Source organism: Crocodylus porosus, unplaced genomic scaffold, assembly GCF_001723895.1.
Source record: "Crocodylus porosus isolate Cpor-Errol unplaced genomic scaffold, CroPor_comp1, whole genome shotgun sequence".
Lineage (NCBI taxonomy): Eukaryota > Metazoa > Chordata > Crocodylia > Crocodylidae > Crocodylus > Crocodylus porosus.
Window position 1 is genome coordinate 61,765,289 of NW_017728931.1, and position 9,974 is coordinate 61,775,262.

The 9,974-nt window shown below is 45.3% G+C and overlaps 1 protein-coding gene across 2 annotated transcripts in view; it reads left to right on the top strand.

Moving 5' to 3' along the window:
• TCF20 (transcription factor 20) overlaps positions 1-9,974 on the top strand; it is a 175,548-nt gene that overhangs the window by 31,100 nt on the left and 134,474 nt on the right. The window contains exon 3 of one of the 2 annotated variants that reach the window (XM_019545231.1): positions 7,251-7,303. The exons of the other annotated variant lie outside the window; for it this stretch is intronic. The gene's annotated coding sequence lies outside the window, so the exon portion shown is untranslated. The remainder of the gene's footprint in view (positions 1-7,250; positions 7,304-9,974) is intronic. 2 annotated transcript variants of the gene reach the window in all.

Sequence of the window (9,974 nt, forward strand, 5' to 3'; positions counted from 1 at the left end):
CAATACATAATACGGAGGCAAAAAGTGGGCACAAACCTATCCCCTTGATTTTTTGCTGATCACCTGTAAAAGTTTTATGCAGTGGGGGTCCCAGCATAACAGCCCCTTTGAATCTGTTTTCTTATCAAAATGTTTCCATTCTCTGCTTGATGTAAGCCTGCCAGTAACACAGATTCATCCCTGTGTATGCTGGTGTTTTGCTTTCTGATTGTTTACTAAAACAGAGCTGCTGAGGCTAATTTAATGTTTCAAGGAATTATTGGGGCTTGCTTTTTGAAGCCTATAAAAATCTGGCTGACTGCAAACATGTAAAGGTAGGTTCATTGCTGGGGTCTCCTGACCTTGATGGTATAATTGCTGTTCAAAGAGAGGGAAATGGAGTGAGTGGAGAAAAGGCAGCAGGTAGGTGTCCCATGGAAGTGAGGATGAGATTTGTTTGTTAACTTAATAACCCTTCATCCAGGCTTCTCCCTGTGCCTCCTCACTCCCTCCCATTAGCCCTTCCCCCTCTTTCCATCTCTTAAGTGCCATTGAGGGGTGTGGGGAATTGCAGCCGTAAATTGCATCCAACAACTCGTGGTGGTGGTGGCTGCTGCTGCTAAATCAGCCAGCTGAGCACCTGCTGTCTCCGAGCTAACGGAACTGAATAGCAAGCTATTCATTTTTAAAGTGACATTGTCAAGATAAAAAGCATATTTTAAACCAGTCCTTCCTTGGGTTCCAGAGTAACATGTTAGATTATTAAAACCAAATGAAATTTCAGAAATCTGATTTGCTTCCATCTGTAGCCGGAGGGGAGGGCCTCAAGCATCAGGTATGAATTACCTAGAGTCCCTGCAATTGAATCTTTGAATCCCAGCAGGCTCCGCTTAACCCTTTGTGTTGAGGTCAGTATGTTGACTTCGATGCAGCTTCATACATGGGCATCTTTCCAGTGTGACCTTATTACAAGGTGAGGTCCTTTATGGACCGTTAAAGTCACATGGAAAGCAAACCACCCCACACCCCTCTTCTCCTTTCCCAAATGGAGAGAGGCATGTTTTGGTTGTCCACCTGTAACAGTGGGTGGGTGAAGCAGTCCCCCTTTACAAGTCTTATGCTATTTTTCCCAGATCATACCAGCTTAAGGCTAAGGCGACTGTCCAGAGGGTGGTCACCAAGCTGCCTACTGTCTGCAGGCATAAAGAAATTGGGTATAAATAGTTATTTGTAGTTAGTCAGCTTCCTATTTTTAATGCAAAAACTTAAGTTGTTGCACTCCTTCTTGCCTTGGTCTGTCTTCTGTTACAGCAGGGATTTCAAACGTGCCTGGCCTTGTGGGCCAGATAAGTGTTGCGGGACTAGTCCATGGTCCAGATGAATGGCACAGGGCCAGTCCTGCAGGCTGGATCAGATCCATGGCCCTCTGTCCCATGCCAGTGGCACCTAATATGGCTGATTTAAGACCTGGTAGGAAGAGGCCTGGCATCCTGGGCACCTGGCTACTAGTGCAGGAAGAAGCCATGGTGCCAGGCTTCTTCCCATGGTGCTGCTGGGGCTCCAGCACCGCTGCTTTCACCCAGGTACATGGCAGCCAAGCCAGTAGCAGCAGCCAAGCACCCAGGTGCGACCAGTGATGCTGGAGCCCAAGCGGTATCTCAGGAAGGAACCTGACAGCCTGGGTACTTGGCTGCCACTATGGGAACAAGTTACAGTTCTGCTTGGATTCCAGAGCTGTGGGTTTTGCTGGTGTGGGGGGTCCTGCATCAGAACCAGAGTTGGGGCAAAAGTCCACAGGCTGGATGACCTGGCTCCATGGTCCAGATCTGGCCCACAGTCCATATGTTTGACACCCCTGTGTTAGATCATTTGGTCCATATGTTTGACACCCCTGTGTTAGATCATTCGGTCCATTTTGTTTTATTTAATTTCTTGTCATGTTGTCTCTAGGGCATTGTCATCAGTTCTTGTTTTCTTTTTTCTTTTCTTCTGTTTGCTAACTTATCCTGTCTCTTCAGACTTAGTCACATTTATACACATATCCATGCAGTGGCAGAACAAGGAGTGGGCGAGAGGGAGGAAGAATGGCTGCCATTTCTTCAGCTGGCCTGACCTCTGCTGCCAGAGGCACAGATCCTGGTTGTTATGCCTCTGTCTTCATGTCTGCACACATGGCGTTTAACAGGTTTACCAGGTACATACTGGCTAACAGACTAAACTGATTGCCCGGATGGTTGTATGACAGATGGGGTTGTGACCTGCTAACCAGGGACAATGCTCAAGTAAGAACTTAGCTCCTTGCCTCTCTTCCCATGGCTTCAGGGAAAGAGGCTGGGGGTTCCAGGGATTGTAACTAGAATGTTTTCCCTAGAGCTTGCCCAGGGGGGGCCATTTTTCAAATTCCCTTTTGGTGTTTGATGTCATGGAAAGCTGAAGGACCTTTAGTCCTTGTGCCCCTCTGAGAAAAGATTGTTGTGCTTCGTTCCATCTCAGAACATCCTGCTTGGCCTGTAGATAGATAGCATCAAGCCAACTTCTATATTCAGTCTTCAGGTTCTTGTCTTCTCATGCCCAGTGGTTAGAGAGGAAAGATGGGCCAGTGGTTAGTGCACTAGCTCTAGTGCAGGAGTCCTGAGTTGAGTTTCCTACTTTGTTATAGATTACCGGGGTAATCCCAGGCAAATTGCTTAGACTACAGTGCCATCTATGACATGGGTATATTTTGACCCACAGATTTGTTGAAGATAAACATGTTAAAGTTTGTCAAGTATTTACATGCTATAGTCATCGGGGGGTCCTAAATCAGATAGCTCAGGTACTGCCTCTGCTGTGCTGTAGCAAAATCATAGGTTTGGAGGGGACCTCAAGGAACATATGGTTCAATCCCTTACATGAATGCGGGAATGCTATTCCTAAACCATCCCTATCCAGTATTTATCCAACCTCCTCTTGAAAACATCCAGTGAACTTGACCAATTGTTTTCAGTGTCACTGTGGCACACAGGGTTTGGATGAGCAGCTGTGAAAACTAAGTGGACAGTTCTCACTCTGCTGCAGCTTGGGAGAGCTCTCAGCAGCAGAGGAGGCACAGGCTTCATCAAGCTGCCAAGTGGTGCTGCATCTGTGTATGGTTCTGTGATTTGGGGTCACAAAATAAAGAATCTCTTAGAAACTTAACTTAAAAAACAACAACTGAGGTCCAACATAAGTTGATATCACTGGTGCAAGAACCCTTGTTCCAAGCAAGAGAATTATTTTGGCCCTACCTGCTCACTCTCTCTTGCTCATTTGTAAAGCACTTTGGTGTCTATCAGGAAGAAAAGTGCTCCATAGATGTAAGGTACTATAATTAGGTGTGATGGTTTGTTTCTATTTTGGTCTTCAGTCAGCTTAGCAATCAAAGCTTGCCTGGTCTGGTCAGTTTCCTGGCCAGCTTTATATCTGATTCTGATATATTACCGCGATGCTTTTTGCATTGTGGATTACAGTATGGCACTCAAAAGCCCTTAAAATGACTGAGAAATGGAATAGAAGCATACAGCTATTGAGCTTTGTAAAATCTTTTTTTCTTTTAGAGCAAAATAATGGACCCAAACTACTTGACAGTGCCCCTTTTTAAATCCACCACTTGGTTTCTAAAGGGGTGGGGGCGAAGAGGTAATGCATAGGTCTTACAGGAATAAAGCCAGTGTTTTGTGCTCCCCTGCGGCTCTGCAGCAATAGCTCACTGCCTGACCCTATTAGCAGAGCTGTTCTGTCATGGCTGGTGATTCAGGTGTGCAGACAGGGAAGGGAACTAAACAAATAATACGAAGTTAGGGGATGTGCTGGGAATACAGCTGCGACTCCCAAGTGGGAAAGAACAAAATGATGGTGGGGATGGGAGGAATTTCTCTGTGGTCAAAATATTGGAGCCTTCTTCACTCTCCTGTGATTCTGCAGCCTTGAGGATTACAGGTCTCAGGAATCTTAATGTAAGCAAGTTCATATAGCATTGCAGCAAAAAGGGTTGATGACTGAATAAGGGACATTCTTCCTTTTCATTCGCTAGTGGACCCCTGTATCAGCATGGCACCAGGGGCTACTGTATGGTTGTGGTACCTCTTTATGGATGAGGTGTAAAACCAAGGCTTTGATCACTTGATTGTTAAAGACCCTACTGCACTTTTCACAAGATTAGGGGCCAGTAAGCCTATGTTCTGGCCTGATTCCAGTTAATTACTTTCTGCCTGTCTAAAATTCCCCCTGCAGTTTATATTGGAGAAGTTATTATTCAGTTCTCTTCTTAATGACTTGTGTGTAACATTTCTGGCACAGAATTGATGCTTTATTTCAAACCAGAGATGGGGAAGTGATCCCTGTATTTTTGGTGTGTAGAATGCAAGAGGTGCGAGGGAAATATTAAAAAAACCCCACTGTAATGTAAAAACCAAAAGCCTCAGTTTGCTTCCTTTTAAATTCAGCTCCTGTTTCAGAGCAGGTCTCCACTACATCTTCCAAATCATAAGAGAGAGAGAGAGAGAGAGAGAGAGAGAGAGGGAGAGTGTGTGTGTGTGTGTGCGCGCGCGCGCGCGCACGTGTGCATGTGTGTCTGTGTCTTTCTTTCTCTCTCCCCCTCTGTCTTGGAACAAGAAGAATGTGTCAAGCCCTCTGGCTGGAAGCCAGGACTCTCTGTGGAACTATAAATCGACCCGTCAGGGAGGGGGAAAGAGATTAACGTTGGCCGTCTTCATTAGTGAGTCCCCTGAGGAAACTGGGTCTGCCATGAGCCGTGAATGAGACCAGCTGAGAGAGGGGGAGTTTGCGGTTTTTATCACTCCCTCCAGAGACCCCTGAGGAGCAGAGAAAAAGGGTCTGATAGGGATGGGAGGATGTAAAATGAGGGAAGCTGGAGCTTTCCAGCACAGCACTCGCTGCCTTCTGATTGGAGCCAGATGGAGTTGGTTGCTGTTCCTCTGCACCAATCGGTGACCCAGGAGTCCATGTGTGTGGTTTCAGTATTTGGCATGCTAATTGGGAGCAGAGAGGAGCTGGCCCAGTGGCAGTGCAGTGCCCTGCCATGCTAAACAAGTACTAGTAATTGCATTCAGGGCACCTTCATTATATAGGATTTTAACAAAACCAGAAAGGAGCATTTATCATGAGCAGTGTAATTCTTCCTGGACAATTGTGGGGCTTTTTTCCTTTTTTTTGCTTTCTGTCTTTTTTTTTTTTTTTTTTTTTAAAGGTCTGGATATTTTTCCTACATTATTTTCCCCCTTGTGCAATGGTTTTAGAAATCACCCCTTTAGCTTGCATCTCCCTTACCCCCTGTATTGTATAGGTTTGTACATGAGGTTGCAGGGGTGTATGTGATCACATCCCCAGAAACCAGTCATTTTTAGCTTGCTCAGGAGGGTGGATTGGTAACATTTCAGGTTCCCTGTTTAAGTCCCAGGGAGAGAGAATTTGTGATGGCGCTTCTACCAGTAAAATCTGGTTTGAGCTGGTAGTTCCGTCTCTCTCTCTCTCTCTCTCTCATTTCTCCTTGTTGCAGTGAGTGACGCAGGCTAGATGGCTCTAGATAGTGATGTTTTTATTCACAGAACAGGTATGACACATACAGTGGAAATGCAGACTATATACACACAAACCACTCCTACTCATGCACCTGTACCCTAACCTGAGGGGACAAGAGAAGGGGAAGTTCATTGTCTCTGGCCCATGTGGTCCTTGTTACCTCTGTAATGTGACAACAAGGGAGCCAATTAGTGTCAATTGTGATGGTAGGTCTTAGTGATGGGGACACAGACCTAACTAAGTGGACTGAGACATGGTATGTCTTCCCTTCCCTTTAACCGCTCCCTTCCACCTCCCTGGGGCAGGGGATTTCACTGAAGAATGAGTGAGCTGCTTGTGTTATTGTACTGTGGTGGGGAGGGGGGTACAGACGACAGACAGACTGCTGTGGATGCAGAAGAGCTCAGTAAGCAGTTACAGGGGCATCTGGTACAGGTCCTTTGCTTTGTGGGAGCTATTATCCCATTTTTCTTACCCCATTGTTTTTTCTCCCCCTCCTCTTTCTCATTTCTCTTATTGTATTCTGTTGATGTGATTGTATCCCAAGTCTTTTGCAAACTAGGTGGATATGGAAACCTTTTCATTGGGCAATGATGTGGGGACAGCTCTGGCGCAGAATTCTTCAGCTTTGCTATAACTTTTAGCAAGCATTTAAAGAACCATTTTGGTCTGTGGTTTTCTGCACTTGATAAATATTAAGTCTCACAGTGTTCCTTGGTGGCGGGTAAATATTATGACTTGTTTTGCTGGAGAGTACAAGAAGGTAGAGAGAAGTGAAGGCTTATTTTGTTAAGCACTGAGCATAGTTTTAAAGTCCCTGACTCAAGGAGCTTACAGTGTGAATTAGACAACATTTTGAGAAGGGATGTGGGTGTGAAAGCAGAAAGGACAATGGAGAGCAGCAAATGAGCAGCTGCTGTTTGAGAGCATTACTTACAAGGAAAGCGCTAACTGGTGCCAAAAGGTGATTTGCCCTCCTCCATCACCTAGTGGCTTCTTGTTTTCTAGTTCCCTGCTGTAACCATTACTTTTTCCTGGTGACTGGAGCATAACAACATTACACAGTTGGTTAGGAAAAGAAGAAATAAGCAGTATCCAATTGAAACTGTTTGATATTTGTCCTCAGACTAACATTTGATCCTAGCACTTTTGCAAAAAGTGTCAGGGCATCAGTATTGAACAACTGGATGGGTCACCAGCTTTCTCTTTCACAGGGTTGGTTACACCTGTGCGACACTGTGTCCCCTAAGGCCATAGGTTTGGGACTAAGATGGATGAGTATCAGCTGGCACCATTGCCGCTTTGTCTATTGGAAGTCCCAGGTTCACATAGTAACCAGCTCTGACCCTCCTTAGCTTGATGGCTGACCAGAACACAGCCTGGGAATCATGTCTGCAAAAAGATCTGTTTGCGGCCAGTGAGCAGTCTTCCCTCCTAAGGAAGTTGTGTCTTGATCCAGGTATCTGGAGGTTTGGAGGAAATGCAGTATGCTCTAGGGTGGAAAGAAGGGCAGTGGTCAGTCACTTAAAGACAGCTTCTGGGGACTACTCCAGTGAAACTCAGAGTTGGCTTGTGTGACCGGCATCACTTCAGAATTACCAAGAAGGTTCTGTTTGTCTATCTATGGGTGCTCACAGAAGAGAAAAGGTTATTTCTTGCTCAAGTTGTGCTTTTCCAGCACAACTGTTCGTTCTCCTTTATTGCTTCTTCAGAGGGTGGATTGCATGGCTGGACAATGAGGATGGGGTGTTGAGGAGCTGGAAAGGTAAGGAAAGGTTTTGGGAGGCTTTCATCCCTACATCTTTCCTTTTTTCATGAGTGAGGGAAGTTTTTGCATGTATAGTATGTGGTGTTTTTCCCCCTTCAGCACAGATTTTTAGGATCTCAATAACAAATGAGCCTGCTATGCCTCATTTGCATATTGTTATTTTCAAGCCTCTGCATCTTCTTTCTTCCCTTTTTCCTCCTTCCCTCTTCCCTTCCTCCCCCTTTCTGTTCTGCTAAAGATTGCTCCTAATTCTCAAATGCCTTCCCCACCCTCCCTGTATTTTTCTTTCATCCTTTGTTCCTGATTGTGCCTGGGAGCAGAAAAGCAAAAAGGATACCATCTCTCTGTGAAATACCAGAGAGAGAAATACAGGCAGGCAAAGTTGTGAGCCTGGTAGTGCGAGACTGAATCCATCTCAGACATGCACCGAGCATGCTTGTTCGAGTGCTGTTGGAACACTTGGGATTCACCCTCCTGCATTATGTTTTCAGTGCCACACAGTATGGCTGCAGCCCTGCCAGCCCCAGTGGGACCCCCTTGAAGAATGGTGTTCTTAGTGTCTCCTGCCCTGGGGGCATGAAATCAGGATCAGCAATCAAGCCTAAGCCTCTTGCATGCTAGGATTGAATACTACTAGACTACTAGGCACAGCTTTGTCTCCAGTCTTGGTCCTAGTGTGTCTCCCGACCAAGTGTAGAGGTAATTGAATGTGTGCACATGTTGGCTGATGCATTCCATTTTTCTCTCTGTGTATTCTCCCCTTCCCTCCCCCCCCAGCATCAACAGTTTTGCCATAATTCCTTAAAATCAACAGGGCAGTCAATTACAAAGACTGTTCTGACACTGAAATCTAATAGTGTGCTTAAAAATCCCAACCAAGAACCAAAATCCTGCTCCCCTTCCCCTTTAGTGTAGTAGTTCTTTTTAGACACAGAGCACCCCTTATTGGGCTTGGGGCACCCTGCAAAAATGCGAACCCTTAGCTTTAGGGGTGTAGGTTGTAGCCGTATTGGTCTAAGGACATAGGCAGACAAGGTTCTTTGCGTGAATCTGATATCTTTTATTAGACCAACTTAAATAGTTGGAAAATAATTATTATTAAGCAAGTTTCGGGTTCAAAAACCCTTTGTCAGGCTAAGGAAGTTTCAGCGGTTGGTGCATGCTCTTCCTGGATGGAATGAAAAGTAAAGAAGCCAGAGGCTGGGCTGGTATGCATACAAGACAGGTAGTCAGTGAAAATGTAGATTGAGGAATCAATGAGTGAGAGACAGGCTGGGGGCAGGTAGGAAGAGAAAGAAGGGGGATGAATAGTGGAGAGATACCTAGGGAGTCAGATGTCAGGCATGTTATAATGTGCCATAAATCCAATGTCTATATTTAGTCCATGATTTTTAGTATCCAGGAGGTTGATGAAGTGGAGTTCATAGGCTCAGCTCTGGGAAGTGTTTTGTAAGTTTCCTTTGAGGATCAGGGCTGAGAGATTAGGGAGACAGTGGTTTTCTTGTGAGAAATGTGCCCCCACAGGTAATTGGGTATTCCTGTCTTTGGTAGATTTCCAGTGTGCATTCATTCTGGTGCACGGTTGTTGTTTGGTCTCTCCTGTGTATTTTCCATCAGGGCATTTGGTGCATTGGATGAGATACATTACATATTTGGAGGTGCAGCTGTAAGATCTGGGAATGCTGATGGCTCTGTTGTGGGGTGTAGTTATTGTGGGGGTGGTGGAGATGTGTTGGCAGGTTTTGCATTTCTTGGCATGGCATGGTCTGGATCCTTTTTGTGTGTTCTGGGCTTTGCTTCTGGAGGAAGTTTGCTTCTGGTGATGAGGTTAGCGAGGTTCAGTGCTTGTTTGAAGGCTAGGATGGGTGGCTCTGGGAAGATCTTTTTAAGAGTAGTATTTATTTCTAGTAAGGGTTGCAATTGTTTGAGGATTTTCTGTACAGGTTGGAGGGAGGGGTGATATGTCATAACCAGCGGTGTGTGATTTGTGGGGGGTTTTCTTCTGTACTGCAGCAGTTCTTCATGTGGTATCCAGGTGGCTCTTTCAAACGTGCAATCTATCTCTCTGGAGGAGTGTCCTTTTTGGGTGAAAGCTTTTTAAGATTGGTGAGGTGGTAATCCCAGGTGTTCTCTTCAGTGCAAATTCACTGGTATCTGACGGCTTGGCTGTATATCACAGCTTTTTTGGTGTGTCTAGGGTGATTGCTGGTTCTGTGCAGATATGTATGTTGGTCTGTGGGTTTCTTGTATAACGTGGTTTGTATTTTATCATTCTGGATACTGATCATCGTGTCTTAAAAGGAGATGTTGGTGCTGGAGTATTTTAGAGAAAGTTGGATGGAGGGGTGGTGATTGTTGAATTTCTCATGGAACTCAGTGAGAGATTGCAGGTTTTCAGTTCAAATGATGAAGATGTTATCAATATATCTTAAGTATAACAAGGGTTTGATGGTGCAGTTCTTGAGGAAGTCTTTTTCCAGGTGGCTCATAAAAAAGGTTGGCATACTGTGGGGCCATTTTGGTGCCCAGGTCAATCTACATTTTCACTGACTACCTGTCTTGTATGCATACCAGTCCAGCCTCTGGCTTCTTTACTTTTCATTCCATCCAGGAAGAGCACACACCAACTGCTGAAACTTCCTTAGCCTGACATAGGGTTTTTGAACCG